Source organism: Nycticebus coucang, chromosome 20, assembly GCF_027406575.1.
Source record: "Nycticebus coucang isolate mNycCou1 chromosome 20, mNycCou1.pri, whole genome shotgun sequence".
NCBI classification, from domain to species: Eukaryota; Metazoa; Chordata; class Mammalia; order Primates; family Lorisidae; genus Nycticebus; species Nycticebus coucang.
Genome location: NC_069799.1, coordinates 7,952,250 through 7,970,593, shown reverse-complemented (window position 1 = coordinate 7,970,593; position 18,344 = coordinate 7,952,250). Strand labels below are relative to the sequence as shown.

Here is an 18,344-nt window from a genome sequence, read left to right as displayed (position 1 = left end):
ATTCAAGATTTAAACACAAATGTTAGCTGATTTCTCAAGAGAAATGAGCAAGCTAGTTCATAAATTACATTTGTATTGAGCCTACTACTTCAGAGTTCCATCTAAATGACTTTGTAATAAGGTAAACCAATAAAATATAAATTCTTAAAAAAAAGTAAAAAAATAAAAACATCAATTATGCAAAGAAAGTTAGAAAAGATATAATAGGAAATTAATCTCTAGAATTACTCTGAGAAATTTACTATATCTTCAGAGTTTTGCTGGCTTATTTTTTAGCTTGTAATAACCACCTTTATCTTCTTAAACATGGATACTTTCACTATACTACAGTTATTTTAATAAAAGTTTTCAGTCCAATAAGAAATGATTTAATAAAAAAAAGTAAATAAAATTAATCATCTGCTTCCTTTTACTCTTCACAAAATGGGCTACTAGCAAGTCAATTAGTGTGTGGCTCACACGATATTTGTCCAGGCCTGCAGCGCTCTAGACCTTTGCTACACAGAGTGCTCCAAACCAAGGGACCCTCATCACCCAGGAGACTCTTTGGAATGAAGATGCATTTTAACCAGCTCTCCAAGTGAAGTTCGAAGGGAAGGCAGAGGTAGGTCATTGGAGCTTCGGGCCCTCCCTGTTGATCCTTGAACAGTCCGTTACCCATTCCTGACAAAGTAAGCATAGACATTAAGAGACCTAGTTAGCCTTTTTTACAGCAATTTCACATATGATGCAGTGTGTGTGATCCATGAACACTGTTTCCACTTCAGTGTTTTGAGAAATTCAGTGTTACCAACTTTTACAAAAGCATCAGTCCATGATGGATTGGAAATTAAAACAAGTTGGTCCTTTCTCAGAAAGTCTGTGAAGTCCTGCCCCGGGGAACACATTTGAAACTCTCTCAGGAAACTTCCCAAACTCTGTAGTCCGACAACAGTCAGGCCAGAGAGCAGGTCTCCCCTCCCTCCCTTTCTTGCAGAGGGTTTTCCCACAATCTCCTCCCTTGGAGGAGGCAAGGTTACATAGCTGCTCACCCTTCTGAACCACAGCTCTTCACATATTTCCTGTAAGGAGTTGTCCTCTGATGAGCCTCCAGGCCATTAAACGCGCTCTTTGAAGTGGCAGTCGTTGAAGACTGGGCCACATCTCTGCACATCCTGTGGTAAAAAATGTCCAGTGCCTCTCTTTAGCATGAGCAACAATGGTTACAAGTTTCCCTGAATTTGAAACTTCAGCCCAAATTCCAAAGTGATAGGAAAATTCCCACTCTGGATTCTATCAAGGGCAAGGCTCCCAAATACTCTGGACACTTTATTTTGGGCTTTGGCACTTCCTGGTTTTTAATACTGTTGAAACATTCCTCCAACATTTCCCCACATTGTTTTAAGTAGTTATGACAATTAATCCTAATTTGTAAGGGTTTTTTTGGAATAATATGTAATCTTTCTTCAATATCACGCCCTTTGCTGATTCTGAGGAGAATCTTGTAGACATGCCTAACAGATCTCCTAGATGCAGATATGATTAACTTCGCACGTAACACGTTCCTGGCAAGTGGGAATTTAAATCTCTTTTTTGGCCAATTTAATGTTCATAAGCACATTGCTATTTTTAAAATTAATCATCTGCTTCCTTTTACTCTTGACAAAATGGGCTACTAGCAAGTCAATTATGTGCGTGGCTCACACAATATTTGTCCAGGCCTGCAGCACTCTAGACCTTTGCTACACAGAGTGCTCCAAACCAAGGGACCCTCATCACCCAGGAGACTCTTTGGATACCATTAACTTTGCATGTAACATGTTCCTGGCAAATGGGAATTTAAATTTCTTTTTTGGCCAATTTAATGTTCATAAGCACATTGCTATTTTTAAAAATCTTAAGGTTTATTTTGTATAAACAAAGACTCTTATTTCATGAAGAATCACTTCCTAATTTTCCATTTTAACAACATAAATAAGGATTTCCATGCAGCACATTTACTTAAAAGAAAATCATCCAGAGACAGGATTAAAGATGAAATAAGAACAGACCCCTCAGAAATTCAAAAACTCCTTAATGAATACTACAAGAAACTCTACTCTCAGAAATACGAAAATCTGAAAGAAATCGACCAATACCTGGAAGTATGCCACCTACCAAGACTTAGCCAGAACGAAATGGTAATGTTGAACAGGCCTATATCAACTTCTGAAATAGCATCAACTATAAAAAATGTCCCTAAAAAGAAAAGCCCAGGACCAGATGGCTTTACATCAGAACTCTACCAAACCTTTAAAGAAGAACTAGTACCTATACTACTAAACCTCTTCCAAAATATAGAAAAAGAAGGAATATTACCCAACACATTCTACGAAGCAAACATCACCTTGATCCCCAAACCAGGGAAAGACCCAACAAGAAAAGAAAATTATAGACCAATATCACTAATGAATATTGATGCTAAAATACTCAATAAGATCCTAACAAAAAGAATCCAACAACACATCAAAAAAATTATACACCATGACTAAGTGGGATTTATCCCAGCGTCTCAAGGCTGGTTCAATATACGTAAATCTATAAATGTAATTCAACACATAAACAAACTAAAAAATAAGGACCATATGATTCTTTCAATTGATGCAGAAAAAGCTTTTGATAATATCCAGCATCCCTTCACGATCAGAACACTTAAGAAAATTGGTATAGAAGGGACACTTCTTAAACTAATAGAGGCCATCTACAGCAAACACACAGCCAATATCATATTGAATGGTGTTAAATTGAAATCATTTCCACTTAGATCAGGAACCAGGGAAGGTTGCCCATTGTCTCCATTGCTCTTTAACATTGTAATGGAATTTTTAGCCATTGCAATTAGGGAAGAAAAGGTGATCAAGGGTATCCACATAGGGTCAGAAGAGATCAAACTTTCACTCTTCGCAGATGATATGATCATATATCTGGAAAACACTAGGGATTCTACTACAAAACTTTGAGAAGTGATCAAGGAATACAGCAATGTCTCAGGCTACAAAATCAACACCCATAAATCTGTAGCCTTTATATATACCAACAATAACCAAGCCGAAAAAATAGTCAAGGACTCTATTCCTTTCACAGTAGTGCCAAAGAAGATGAAATACTTGGGAGTATACCTAACAAAGGATGTGAAAGATCTATACAAAGAGAACTGTGAAACCTTAAGAAAAGAAATAGCTGAAGATGTTAACAGATGGAAAAACATACCATGCTCATGGCTGGGAAGAATCAACATTGTTAAAATGTCCATACTACCCAAAGCAATATACAATTTTAATGCTATTCCTATTAAAGCTCCACTGTCATATTTTAAAGATCTTGAAAAAATAATACTTTGTTTTATATGGAATCAGAAAAAACCTTGAATAGCCAAAACATTGCTCAGCAATAAAAACAAAGCAGGAGGAATCACGCTACCAGACCTGAGACTGTACTATTAATCCATAGTGATCAAAACAGCATGGTACTGGCACAAAAGCAGAGAAGAAGATGCCTGGAACAGAATAGAGAATCAAGAGATGAATCCAGCTATTTACCGTTATTTGATCTTTGACAAGCCAATTAAAAACACTCAGTGGGGAAAAGATTCCCTATTTAACAAATGGTGCTGGGTAAACTGGCTGGCAACCTGTAGAAGATTGAAACTGGACCCACACCTTTCACCATTAACTAAGATAGAGTCTCACTGGATAAAAGATTTAAACTTAAGACATGAAACTATAAAAATACTTGAAGAAAGTGCATGGAAAACTCTTGAAGGAATCGGCCTGGGTGAATATTTTATGAGGAGGACTCCCCAGGCAATTGAAGCAGCTTCAAAAATGCACTACTGGGACCTGATCAAACTAAAAAGCTTCTGCACAGCCAAGAACATAGTAAGTAAAGCAAGCAAACAGCCCTCAGAATGGGAGAAAATATTTGCAGGTTATACCTCCGATAAAGGTCCAATAACCAGAATCCACAGAGAACTCAAACATATTAGCAAGAAAAGAAGACGTGATCCCATCTCAGGGTGGGAAAGGGACTTGAAGAGAAACTTCTCTAAAGAAGACAGACGCACAATCTACAAACATATGAAAAAAAGCTCATCATCCTTAATCATCAGAGAAATGCAAATCAAAACTACTAAGAGATACCACCTAACCCCAGTAAGAGTAGCCCACATAACAAAATCCCAAAACCAGAAATGTTGGCGTGGATGTGGAGAAAAGGGCACACTTCTACACTGCTGGTGGGAATGCACACTAATACGTTCCTTCTGGAGGGATGTTTGGAGAATACTTAGAGACCTAAAAATAGACCTGCCATTCGATCCTATAATTCCTTTACTAGGTTTATACCCAGAAGACCAAAAGTCACAATATAATAAAGACATCTGTACCAGAATGTTTATTGCAGCCCAATTCATAATCGCTAAGTCATGGAAGAAGCCCAAGTGTCCATCTACCCACTAATGGACTAGCAAATTGTGGTATATGTATACCATGGAATATTATGCAGCCTTAAAGAAAGATGGGGACTTTACCTCTTTCATGTTTACGTGGATGGAGCTGGAACATATTCTTTTTAGCAAAGTATCTCAGGAATGGAAGAAAAAGTATCCTTTGTACTCAGCTCTGCTATGAAGCTAAATTATAGCTTTCACATGAAGGCTATAACCCAACTATAGCACAAGAATATGGGGAAAGGGCCAAGGAAGGGAAAGGGAGGGGGGAGGTTTTGGTGGAGGGAGGGTAATGGGTGAGGCCACATCTACGGTACATCTTAGAATGGGTACAGGCGAATCTTACTAAATGCAAAATACAAATGCCTACATACAGTAACTAAGAAAATGCCATGAAGGCTATGTCGAACAGTTTGATGAAAATATTTCAGATTGTATATGAAACCCGCACATTGTACCCCTTGATTGCACTAATGTACACAGCTATGATTTAACAATAAAAAAATTTTTTTAAAAAAAAGAAAAAAAATCATCCAAATTTTCAATTTCAATTTTTTTCAATATTTTATTAATAATTTGAACATTAAGTGAAATCACTTTTTTAAAAAAAATGCAGTAAATCCCATAATTTTTTTGTGGCTTTTAAGATCTTTGCTTCTTGCCATGAATTATACTTTTAATAAATTCACAAGTATAAGCAATTCGGTTTTTTAAATAATGGATATTTATGTATTCCTTAATATTCACTAGGCACCCTACTGCACCCTATAAACACAAAAATGAATAAAACATATGCTTCCCTAGTGGGACTCAGAGTCTGGGAGATGACACGGACTCCTGCTCAGACCTGGCACAGAATGTCAGGGTGTACGTGCAGGATTCTGTGGGAGTAGAAGGGAGGGACCCTCAGGTCTAAAGTAAATTTGAGAAAGGTATCCTGAGGAAGATGATGCCTGAACTAGAATCAGAAGAAATCATAATAAATTAATAGGTTTGGGGGGGTAAAAAAAAAAAAATTCAAAGAACATTTTGAAAGCAGCAGGTACAGCCTGATCAAATACTCAAAGGTATGAAAGAGGATCCAAAAGTTTTAGAGCTAAGTGGGTTAAAATCAGGATGAAAAACAGAGATAGATCAGCTGGTAGGGACTCTGGATGTTACACCCCAGAGCACGAACACCACTCAACAGGTGTCACAGTCTGTAAAAGTGGTTCAAGCTCCTAGAATTGTCATTGTCAATTAGTTTCTTCTCTGGTCTGATTCTGCAATCATTTCCCTAGAAGATCTTCCATTTAAACCATTGCTGAGTTCAAGGCCACATATAACCAGTAGGATGACAGTGTCAGTGAAACAAGCCACAAATGAAAGATGGAATTAGGAATTCTCTCCAGCTCCATTTGTTAATAAGGAGAACTGCCGTAACATTGTTTGCCACTTAGCATTTTAGAAGATCCTTCCTCATGTGTTGTTTGACATCCACACCAAAAATCATTGTTTTCCTTTGCAACCAAGAGAGACAAAGTCAGATCAATAGAAAATGGCAGAGGAAGAATAGGGGTTCATATCTTTAAAGCCACAAATGCTTTGCTCTTTTCCTTCACTGTGAGATAAAATACATGCTTACTGATATTCCTCGCCAAATTTAACAAATTATCATTGATAATGAATGCTACAGATAACATTAGCTTGATGCACAGTTGCCAAGTTTTCTATGTAAATGATGCCATTAATAATGATTAAAACCTAATAATTTATTGAACACCAGAAAGCAACTGATTTTTGAACTTTTCTTGTTTTTTCCACTGTAAGCATTTTAATCTACAAATTTCCCTCTAAGAACTTCGGTTGTATCTCAAAATTGTTAACACGTTGTGTTTTTATTAGAATTTAATTCAAAATATTTTCTGATTTCTCTTGTATTTCTTTGATCCAGGGGTTATTTGTTTAATGACCAAATATATGAAAGTATGCTTACTATCATTTTGTTATTGATTCCTAGTTTATTTACATTGTGGTGAGGGAGCATATTCTGTAAGATTGTTTAGTCTTTTTAACTTGATTTAGATTTATATTAAGATCCAGCATCTGATCTAGGTGAACAGTTCTTGAGTACTCAAAAGTAATGTGCATTCTGCAATTATCATTTATAGAATTCTATAAATAATAATTAGGTTCCAGAGGTTGATAATGTTCTGATCTTGTGAATACAGTGTATCCTTTCTGAAATTGATGTCTGCTTGCTCTATCGGTTACTGAAGGATTTCTAAAATATCTAACTAAAATTACAGATTCAACTATGTACTTCTCCTTCGTTGTTGTTGAGACAGAGTCTTGCTCTTTTGCCCTGGCCAGAGCACAGTGGCATCATCATAGCTCACTTACCGTAACCTCAAACTCCTAGGTTTGAGCAAGCAATTCTCCTGCCTCACCCTCCCGAATAGCTAGGAATACAGGTGCATGCCACCACACCTGGATAATTTTTCTTTTCTTTCTTTCTTTCTTTCTTTTTTTTTTTTTTTTTTTTTTTTTTTTGGTGTAGAGTCAGGGTCTCGCTCTTGCTCAGGCTGATCTCAAACACCTGACTTCAAGCGAGACTCCCAAAGTGCTAGGATTCCAGGAGTGAGCCGCCCTGCCCAGCTTTTTCTACATATTCCTATAGTTGTGTTTTTACTTCGCGTGTTATGAAGTGCTTTTGTTAAGTGTTTATACATTTAAGATTTTTTTTTCCCCCACACTGTTGAATTGGGCCTTTGGCCATTCTGAAAGCACCCTCTTTATCTCTGGTTATGAGCCTGGTCTGAAAGTCCATTTTGATGCTAAGATAGCCACACCTGCTTTCTTATGCTTACTTTTGGCATGGGCTATCTTTCTCCATAGTTAGATTTTCAAACCAGGCCGTTGTGTTTAATGGGCATCAGTTGATTGCCAGCTTCCACCGAGGATATAGAGAGTTGGATGGAGCGCTGGTCCTGTCCTCACCACCTCCCCAGCCGCAGCCAAGGATATCTCTCCCATCCTATGCCATTTATTCCATCGCATAGATCTGATTTTATTTTCCTTCAGCTGGAAGAATTTCCTTCAACATGTTTTGCTTCTTAATCCTGCTGGTGAAAAATTCTCTCACCTTTTGCTTTGTGAATTCTGAATTCTCTCAACTTTTCTTTAAGTGAAAATATCTTAATTGCTCTTTTAGTTTTTACTTTTTTGTTTTTTCAAATGGCAGCAAAGACTTGATTAATGCATGAGGTGATGGATATCCAAAATACCTTGATTTGATTTTACACAATGTATACATGTATCGAAATGTCACACTGTTCCCCATAGGTATGTACAATTTCATCTTTAGTTTTGGAGCTTATTAGTTTTTTATTGCTGCCATAATAAAGTATCACAGCCTTAGTGGCTTAAAACACCAAAATTTAATATTTTATAGTGCAGAAATCTAAAATGGGTCTCCCTGGGCTTAAATCAATGTGTCAGTAGAGCTGCATTAATTCTAGAAGCTCTAGGAGAAAATCCCTTTCCTGGTCCTTTCCAGCTTGGCTTGGGGCCGTCTCCAAAGCCAGCAGTGTTGCACCTCTCTGATCTTCTCTTCCATAGTCATATATCCCTCGGACCACGGCTGGGACAGACTCTTTGCTTTTAAGCCCCACGAGATTATATTTGGCCCACCTAGATAATCCAGGGTAAATCTCTCATCTCAAAGCCTGCAACCTTAATCACATATGCGAAGTCCCTTTTGTCGTGTAAGGTGATATAGTCAGAGGTTCTGATATGAGGATGGGGTATTTTAGGAGAGGAGAGGCATTATTCTTCCTACCATGATATTTAATCAGAGAACAGAATTTTTGATTCACAAGTTTCCCCCTCCTTGCAACACTTTTAAAGCATTATTTCACCATATTCAGGTCCCCAATGTTCTGAGGAGAAAGCAGCTATTACCCTGTTTCCCCGAAAATAAGACAGTGTCTTATTTTAAGGTGTGCTCCCAAAGATGCGCTAGGTTTTATTTTCAGGGACGTCTTATCTTTCCTGTAAGTAGGTCTTATTTTCGGAGGATGTCTTATTTTCGGGGAAACAGGGTAGTTGTATCATTGTTCCTCCACACAAATATATTTTTTCTTTTTCACTTGGGTTTCCAGCAGTCTGGATACGATATGCTTAGGTGGGGGTCTTATTTGTAGTTATCCTATTAGGATTTTTTCCAACCTCTTCGAATGGTAAGTTGACATGTCTCTTAAAATATGGGCATTTTTGTCTCTAGCTCTTCAAATACATTGCTGACTCACAGTCTCTAACATCTTTCTCTGGGATTCTGATTCCACGTTCGTGAGACCAGTCGGTGTTGAGACCAGTCCCTGACACACCAGTCTGCTTGGCTGTACCTCCCTGCACAGCAGCGAGAAAGTCAGCCAACGTCAAAAGCCAGGCCCCGCGTGGCACTAACTTCGCAGACTGAGTCTTACATTATTTTTTAATGCCTGGAAAAAGTTACATCATATATTTTATTTGGTTTTATAGTTGTTTTTGGCAGAAGATATGGATTGGTACCGGTTGCTCTGTCGCAGATGAAAATAGAAGTTGCCAACACTAGTTTTTAAACCACAATTTATACGTTGATTTTAGGGTCACAGTTAGAAATCAGGTTTTCTCTGGCATCCTTTCCAATGGTTCAATTCACCAAGCAATCATTCCATCTTGTAACACTGACGGGGAATGCCAGTGTTGTGTATTGATTTAAATATAGTAATTTCATGCCAATAATACATAAAATCTTTGGATACATTTTATTCAACTCCATCATCAAAATTTTTGCTTTTCTTTCTATTCCAAGGCAAAAAATTTCTCATAAAAAAAAATGAGACAGCCAAATTGTTAACTTCTCTCATCTATAATTTGCATTTTATGCTACCAACCTAGTAAAGTACCTTTTACTTTTTACTTTAACTGGAAGAGAAATAAACAAATTGCAGTGTTCACATTTTAGATAGCTTATGGATGCAGTTAAACATTTTTATGAATAAAAACCAACATTGTAAGACCTTTACATTCCACATTTACTAGGATTCACATATACCCTTGTAAGATGCACCGCAGGTGTAATCCCATTAATCCCCCTCCTTCCCCCTCCCTCTCCCCTCCCTCCCCTCTCTTTCCCCTTTCTCCCTATTCTTAGGTTATAACTGGGATATAGCTTTCATGTGAAGGTCCTACATTAGTTTCATAATAAGGGTGAGTACATTAGGTACTTTTTCTTCCATTCTTGAGACACTTTACTAAGAAGAATATGTAAGAAAATGCTACAAAAGCTATGTTAACTAATGTGATGAAAATGTGTCAAACGATCTATGAACCAAGTGTATGGTGCCCCATGATCATACTAATGTACACAGCTATGGTTTAATAAAAATAAATTAAAATAAATAAATAAATAAATAACCAACATTGTAGAAAGGATTCATCCAGTTAACCGAACACTATTAATACCCCTCCCAGCTAAATGCTATGGTTTGTGACTCAACAAGCAAAGACTGACCATATATTTTTCAAAGGGAATAAAGTTAGGGGTTGTGGTGCATATAGGACTGGGTTCTACTACAGTCAAGGACTAATCATTGAAAACAAATCTTAGTTTGTATACTCGGTTCCATTATCCAGGAATTGAACAGGAATGTAACCCCCTTAGACCTTCACTTTTACATCTGGAATACTGGCCTAAAGATAATTGTAAATTTTGTTATTTTATTTTATTTTATTATTGTTGAGGCACCGTTGCCCTGGGTGGAGTCCCATGGCATCACAGCTCATAGCAACCTCAAACTCTTGGGCTCAAGTGATCCTCTTGCCTCAGCCTCCTGAATAGCTATGATTACAAGCTCCCTTCACTATGCCCAGCTAGTTTTTTCAATTTTATTAGAGTCAGTGTCTGGTTTTTGCTCAGGCTGGTCTCAAACTCCTGAGTTCAGGCAATCCATCCACCTCAGCCTTCCAGAGTATAAGGATTACAGGCAATAACTATAAATTTAAATGCAATAACTTCTGCAACATGCCTGGCTCACCATGGACCGCCTCTTGTCCCTGCCCCAGCCCTGGTCATGCCACTAGCCCCTTACTAGATGCAGTTTCCTACAAACATGACTAGGATGGTGAATTCCAACCTGTTTCCTTCTGAGTTCTAACTTTCCTCATAAGTGCTTCACAGGCCACTGCTGTTGAGGGATGGCAGAGGAGGCAGGTGCTCTTTAAACCTTTTATCTCTTTTTTATATTGTGAGATATAATTACTGCAGTCTGGTGATAAATACTTGAAATACAGCAAGAAATACTCATCAGATATACTTATTTCTAGCTGTTTTTTGGTCTTGGTAATGTGTTAATAATGCTTCGGTTGATTGGCGTATGTTGTGGTGGAGTTGCCAAAGAAAGTTGTCAACTGTAGGAGAGCAAACTGCCTTCCCGCCTCTCTATTCTCTTTTCTTTATGCAGCTGATTCCACGGCACCTCAGTCTCCTTATTTGTTCAAAGAAGATAATAACGCTTTCTGTATTTTTCATGGTGATATTGGCTATAGAGCTCATGCAAAAAGGTGTTTCTGAAAATGTCTGAAGGCCTGACCCGCCATACAAACGTGCTGTATTAAACTTCATTGTGCGTTCTGGATAATATGGTCTGATCTCTTACCTTCTTCTTATAGGAATTTTTACTCCCTCTTTATCCCAGGGTAACCATGTGAGCCTCTGTAAATTATACATGCTGGCAGGAGTGTTTTGTGAACCCACTTATCCATGAAGAAAAGAGGTTAGAAAGACTGGGGTGGAGGAAAGAGGAGGGGAGTTATTTTTTATCTCTAAATGTTCACAAGTATTTTTTTTTAGCAGGAAGTGGGGAAAATAGTGAGAAAAGTAGGACTTATTTCTTTTTTTAAAAGATTAGAATCTATTTTTCAAAGGAAATCTTTTTCAGATCATATTACCCAGAACGAACAGTAAAGTTTAATACAGCACGTTTGTATGGCAGGTCAGGCCTTCAGACATTTTCATAGACACTATTTTACACGAGCCCTATAGCCAATATCACTATGAAAAATACAGAAAGCATTATTACCTTCATCGAACAAATAGGGAAACTGAGGTGCCGTGGAATCAGCTGCAGAAAGAAAAGAGAATAGAGAGGCGGGAAGGCAGTTTGCTCTCCTACAGTTGACAACTCTTTCTTTGGGAACTCCACCACAACATACGCCAATCAACCGAAGCATTATTAACACATTACCAAGACTGAAAAACTGCTAGAAATAAGTATATCTGATGAGTATTTCTTGCTGTATTTCAAGTATTTATCACCAGACTGCAGTAAATAACAGTTTCATTGCTCCCTCTCTCCAGAATGGGAGTTATTCACAACAAATCTTACTTTAAAACTCTTATTTAGGCAGCACCTATGGCTCAGTGGGTAGGGCGCCAGCCACATACACCGAGGCTGGTGGGTTTGAACCCAGCCTGAGCCAGCTAAAGCAACAATGACAATTGCAACAACAACAAAAAAATAGCCGAGCATTGTGGTGGGCACCTGTAGTCCCAGCTAACTGGGAGGCCAAGGCAAGAGAATCGCTTAGGCCTAGGAGTTTGAAGTTGCTGTGAGCTGTGACACCATGGTACTCTACCAAGGGCGACAGCTTGAGGCGCTGTCTCAAAAACAAACAACTTATTTAAAACAAGTGATACCTCCCAGCATTATTTGTTGACACTTCTCTTAAGTTATTTTTCTTTTACTTCTCCATGTAACTTACAGCCTATTAAGAAAACCAAATTTGAGTCACAATCCTTACTGTACCAAAGCAGGTAAAGAATAAAAGTATATTGTTCAAAAAACAACATTCAAGCAACCAAGAAACAGAATGTTTAGACACGAGGAGGAATTGCTTCGTCTGGCCTGGAGCAGAGTGATTGAAATAATCTCATTTCAGATGAGGCACACAACTAAAGTTTTGGTTCAAGTTCATTGTAGTTTGGTATCATTTTGATTAGGTAATTTTAAGTTTATGGTTTTAAATCATCTGGGGGAAAAAGTTGCAGCACAATCTGTTTAGAGCCAAGGCATGCTGCTGACACACTCAAAAACTCCTGAACTTTTATAAATAAACACTGCCAATGTTTATGTCAAAACATCTGAGAACAAGGGAAAATCCATGACTCTCTGAGTGTTTCCATTTGGAACTATTTGTGCTGATTCATTGTTATCCGTTGACCCTTCCTGAGATACAGTGGCATGCTCAGTACCTGCCAAATATACAGATATGAATAATTCTGGAAGAGAATCACATTACAAATTTTTTTTTTCTATCTAAAACACTGCCAAAAGTCTGGAAAAAATAATTTTCTCTGTAACTGGGTAAAATGGCTTTTATTTTCAGGACTCATACAAATAATTTTTTTTTTTGAAAAGAAAACTTACTTAAATTGAATCTTGGAACCTTGCTTCTTCATTTAAAAAATTTAAAAAACTTGCCATAGTTTTATAAATTTGGCTTACAGGGCAACATCTACAGTTATTTCTCTCTGCCTGCTAGTAACTAATGCAGTGGTTTTTACCAACAAATAGTGGTGATTTTGACTTCATAGGCTAAATGACTGGACATAACTTAAACTTGATAAAGGGATAGTAGTTAACATTTCATAGTGTGTTATTCTACACAAATAGATTAATAAGGCTGTAAAATTTGTCAATATATTATTAGAATTTAAAATGTTTTAATATATAAGCATTCATGTACTGTCTCACAAATGCTTTCAGTATTACCCCTCAGGGTTCAATCAAATATTACATCCACATCCAGGATTAAACAGAAAATAATGCTTCACATATTCTGAATTTTTCCTTTTAACTGAAGCTTCCAAAAGTATATGTAACTGGTACACAGCTATGATTTAATAAAAAAAAATTAAAAAACAAAAAAAAACAAAAGTATATGTGTTGTTCCCAGGGCTTGAGACTCCAGATCAACTTACATGACTTTTGCTCACTTGCATTATACAATCCAGCACTCCACCAACTTTTATTATCAGTTAATCTGTGACAGACATCACACTGAGCTGGAGGATGGATGAAGAATGGAATGTAATCATTGTCATCAAGATCGTTGTTATCTAGAAGATAAAGAAAAAGTTAAATATGTGTGGTCAACCCATAAGACAAAATGGGGATCCAAAGAAGAGGCATTTTTCAAATATGTTAGTACAATCTTTGAGTCTGAGTATAGTCAGCTGGATCTTTTTCTTAATTATGCCAAAAATAATCATTCTTCTATTACAGTCTCAAAAATATTGAGTCATAAACAATTTTAAAATAAGACAAACTACAACAAACATTAAATTTTTAGTGCTAACACGTAACCTGAATCTGATTGCTTGTTTTACTATATGCAAAAATAACACACCTCTTAGAAAAGATAGTTTTATAAAACAGCATTTCATTTTTATGCTGTAGGGTGTCCCATTTAGAGCCAATGTCACAAGTTAGATTTGGAAAATTTTCCCCAAAGAAATGATACATTGAACCGTCTAGTAGTTCGGAGAAGAGAAAGTTTGGGAAGGACAGTGTTAGAGGTAAAGAGGATAGAGTGATCCAAATCAAAGAATTAAAAAAAGAACATTCAGTTCAAGTAAATAAAAATTAAATTTTCTTTACTATGGTTACGTTTCTTCATACCAGACACTAACTTTCTGTAAATAGACCTAGCTTACCCTTCCAGTTCCTTATGTTGTCGCAATTCATAGCTAAAGAGAAAAGGCAAAGGAAAATTTGTGTCATGAAGTCCCTCTTCAGATGGTAATTTACAAAAATCTTTAGCTATAAACCATTTTTTTCCTGTCTAAACAGAATATTTTTTTTTCCTTCAAGTCCTTTTTTGGTCCACTGCCCCTTCTCTGAGTTCAGTAACATGTACATTTCCTCAAGAACATCAAAATCTAAACATTCTTTCCAACAGCATAGCTAAAATTAAAAATGCTACGATACCAAGTATTGGTGACAATGGGAGACTCTGGTGGGAATTACTTGGTAATTTCCTAAAGAGTTAAACATACCCAGTGGTTCAGCAATTTCACTCTGTTATACAACCAAGAAAAATAAGTGCATATCCATTTTTAAAATAAACAAAACAAAATAAAACATTTATGGGCAGCGCCTGTGGCTCAAAGGAGTAGTGCGCCAGCCCCATATGCCAAAGGTGGCGGGTTCAAACCCAGCCCTGGCCAAAATTTGCAAAAAAAAAAAAGAATGTTTATAGCTGCTTTTTCTATAGCCCAAAACATATACAACCTCTGGAAATAATCCAGACTGGACTCATTAAGCAGAGACTGGATAAATACCATGTACATCCACACTATGAAAAACCTTTCAACAATGTAAAAGGAGCAAATTCTAATATGCAAGTGCAGAGGATCTCACGCTAAAGGGAAGAAGCCTGAAAAATACATACATTTATATATGTATTATTCAGTTCAAGAAGAGGCAAAACTCATCTATGGAGACAGATGTCAGAATGGTAGTTTTCTGAGGTTGTTTCCTGGAAAGGGGCATGATGAGACTTTCCAAGGCGATGGAAATGATCACCTCTTTATCTGACCATGATTAGAATAGCATATAGGTATGTTAGAAGGCATCAGCTTAAAATGTAGGATTTGGGTACTTTACTATGGTAACTTATACTCTAAGAAAGTATTACTAAAGATGACTGCACAACTCCTAAACATTTGTAAAGAGTCTAACTTTTAAATTTGAGAAAATCAAAAACATAAAGATAAAATGTGGCAAAAATTTTAATCTAAGAACGCAAAATTTCTCCATGTCAGGTCAATCCAGTGACTCACCTGTAAGTTCAACTAGGGCTTCTTCTTCCTTGAAAGCAGATGGTTAAAATCTGAGAAGAGAAACCGTGTCACCATTAAGGTAAATGTCAGAGTAACTATTCTAACTGTTCCATTAGAACCTTGACTGAATTCCCAGAAAAACTATTCTCATTTTCTATCAGAAGAAACTAGAAAATTTCAAGTATGTTAAGAAAAGTGGCCTGGGATACCCAAGAACAAAAAGTCTACATCTCGCCCAGGAGCTGAGGAGCCCAGGAGTGACGGCAGCTGTGGTCCTCCGGGTTGCAGGAGGGGAAGGTTCCTGGCACCCAGAGCTTCGAGGTTATCTGTGTGCACTTCGGAAGGGAGATAGCTGGTTACGGTAAGAAGCTGCCTGAGCAGAAGGCAATGGTGTAACTGGCTGTCAGAGCCCTTGAACAAGTGAGATGGACGGGCTGGTGACAAGGAAGCTTTACCTTTCCATTAGATGAATTTTGCCACTGGGTATGATAGTCTTCATGAGCACCTGGGGCCGTTCTTACATTGGGTTTGTGCTCCCCACACAACTCTCCTGGTCACTGAACATTCATGTCTGTTGTACCAGGAACCACAGAAATCTTTCTCCCCCAACTCCTTTTTTTTGCCCTTTGACTAGTGACCTGAGACCCAAAAGGCCAGGACAGGGTTTTCCAAGTCAGTGCAGTCTGAATTCTGACTCCTGCAGGCAGCGTTCTTCTCGTGGGTACAAAGACCTCTGAAATAAAGGATCCTAGAGTCACAGGAAAGGAAAAAAATTGCAAGTGGATTATTGGACATGGTCAGAAGACACATCACCCCAGCCCCATCCGTTGTTGCCAGGTCTATCCTTGCTAGCTGTGGGAGGAAGCCAGGCAGCTCAAACAGCCGAATGACAGAAAATGACTAAGACTTGTGTGGTGGAGAGTGTAGCCAAAACCCCCCTTTTTTTCTTTGAGACAGAGTCACCTCAAACTCTTGGGCTCAAGTGCTCCTCCTGCCTCAGCCTCCCGAGTACTTGGGACTACAGGCACCCATCATCATAAGCCACTACTTTTTCTATTTTTAGTAGATACAGGGTCTGGCTCTTGCTCCAGCCCATCTCCTGAGCTCAAGCAATCCACCTGCTTCATCCTCACAAGTGGCTGGCTAGTTTTTCTATTTTCAGGAGAGATGGGGTCTCCCTGTTGCTCAGGCTGGTCTGGAACTCCTCCCAGAGCGCTGGGATTCCAGGGTCATACCTGGCATAAGACCCAACTTTTGTGTCTATCCTTTTCGTGTCCTACTGTGAGCCTGTGCCCAGGGATTCCATCAGGACTGTCCTCTGCTCCCACGCCACTTGTGAGCCAGGCCCTGGGTTCTGGCCCCATGCTGGGGCTCCACAGAGAACAGTCAAACGTGTGTTACTTCCTGCTTTGCTCCCTGCTGAAATTCTTTTCCACCAAACACCCTTGGGGCTCACTTCTTCACCTCCTTGCATTTTTGCTCCGTGTCACATTCCCAGGGAATCTTGCCCTGACCACCCTACTTAAAACTGCAAAGGCCCAGCCCCCACAAAAACACCCACTTAGCATCCTTGGCCTCCTTCCCTCTGCTTAACTCCGTCTCCTTAGCCCATCATGTTCTAACACACTGTAGAAATGACTTATTTATTTACTTTGTTGTTTTCACATCCCTCCACTAGGATGTGATCCTCATCTACTTTTTTCGCTGATGTGTTTCTCATCCCTATACCTGCACCTGGGACACAGCCAATGCTCACTAAATATTTGTTGAACTGTTCTCAGAATGAATGACACAGATTGGCCCCTCTAAAGATGCAGGGACTAATGTGTATTTGTCATCCCATTCATCACCATCAGTGTTGTACTTTGCACCCACTAGGCTCTCAGTAAATGCTTGTTCAATGAATGTTGAATGAATGGAAAATTTCATCCCAAATTAAAATAGCGGAATTTATGTTTTTTTATTAGAGTGGAAATTCACACACAGTATAGGTAGTAAATCAGAGAAAGGAAGGATGGTGTAATAATAGTAATATTGGTGATGGTAATAATAATAATAACAATAATAATGGCCAGTTAGTGCTAATGTCTTTCCTGTAAAGTACAGTTTAGTACGCATCATGCTCTGCTTTTACAACCACCCTGCAGGGGAGACATTATTATCTTCATCTTATAAATCAGTGGTTCTCAACCTTCCTAATGCCGCGAACCTTTAAAACAGACCAAAGGGGTCACGACCCACAGGTTGAGAACCGCTGTAAAAATGTTCTAAAGATCAGGATGTTTTAACAAATATCCGGTATCACACGGATGGTGCGTAGCTGGGATTCAAACCTGGGACTAGCTTCCTTTTGTAAAGCCAGGGCACTATTCTGCCTCGTGTACATTTTGCTCCTCAAATCTGAAAACTGAACAATGTTTTTTCTCCCATCACACGAGTGCTGATTGATGTGAGAGGAATCACCATGCCGGCAGTGTCTGGTCCCAGTTCTAAAGCACAATGAGGTCTTTAGAATACAGGGCAGCCCCCTCTGAAAGGGTTGCTGTTCTCAAAAACGAAACAAGGTAAACATAAAGTGAAAACTGAAGAGAGTTGAGCTCCACGTGCTGATTCAAACAAAAAAATTCGAGAGAGAAGAAGTATCCAGGAAGTGTTCGACAAGATGTAAGAGATGAGGAAAGGAAGAGATAGTCTATCAACAGATACAGAAAAATCAGACTGGGCCCAGTTGAGAAAAGAATGTTTAATTCAGCTGAAATGCAATCTTTACACTATACGTGAATTCATTCGTTCATTCATAGATTTATTCACCCAGCCTCTACTGTGCAGTAACTACATGCAAAGCCGCCTTCTGGGACATCGGACATACAGAAAAATAGTCATAAGGGAAATCCCTTCTCTTAGGGAACTTACATTCAAGTAGGGAGGGGAAACAAAATAAAATTTGGGTGAAATATCTAATATATTAGATAAGGTTAATGCTAAATGGAAAAATAGGGCAGGAAAAGGAGG

At 38.3% G+C, this 18,344-nt stretch overlaps 1 long non-coding RNA gene across 1 annotated transcript; it reads right to left on the bottom strand.

Moving 5' to 3' along the window:
* Positions 1-13,515: 13,515 nt before the first annotated feature.
* Positions 13,516-15,521, bottom strand: LOC128572322 (uncharacterized). The gene is made up of 3 exons (XR_008376171.1): positions 15,333-15,521; positions 14,205-14,237; positions 13,516-13,607 (listed from the first exon to the last, which is right to left on the bottom strand). It is a non-coding gene; the product is annotated as an uncharacterized LOC128572322 (long non-coding RNA).
* Between the last annotated feature and the right edge of the window lie 2,823 nt (positions 15,522-18,344).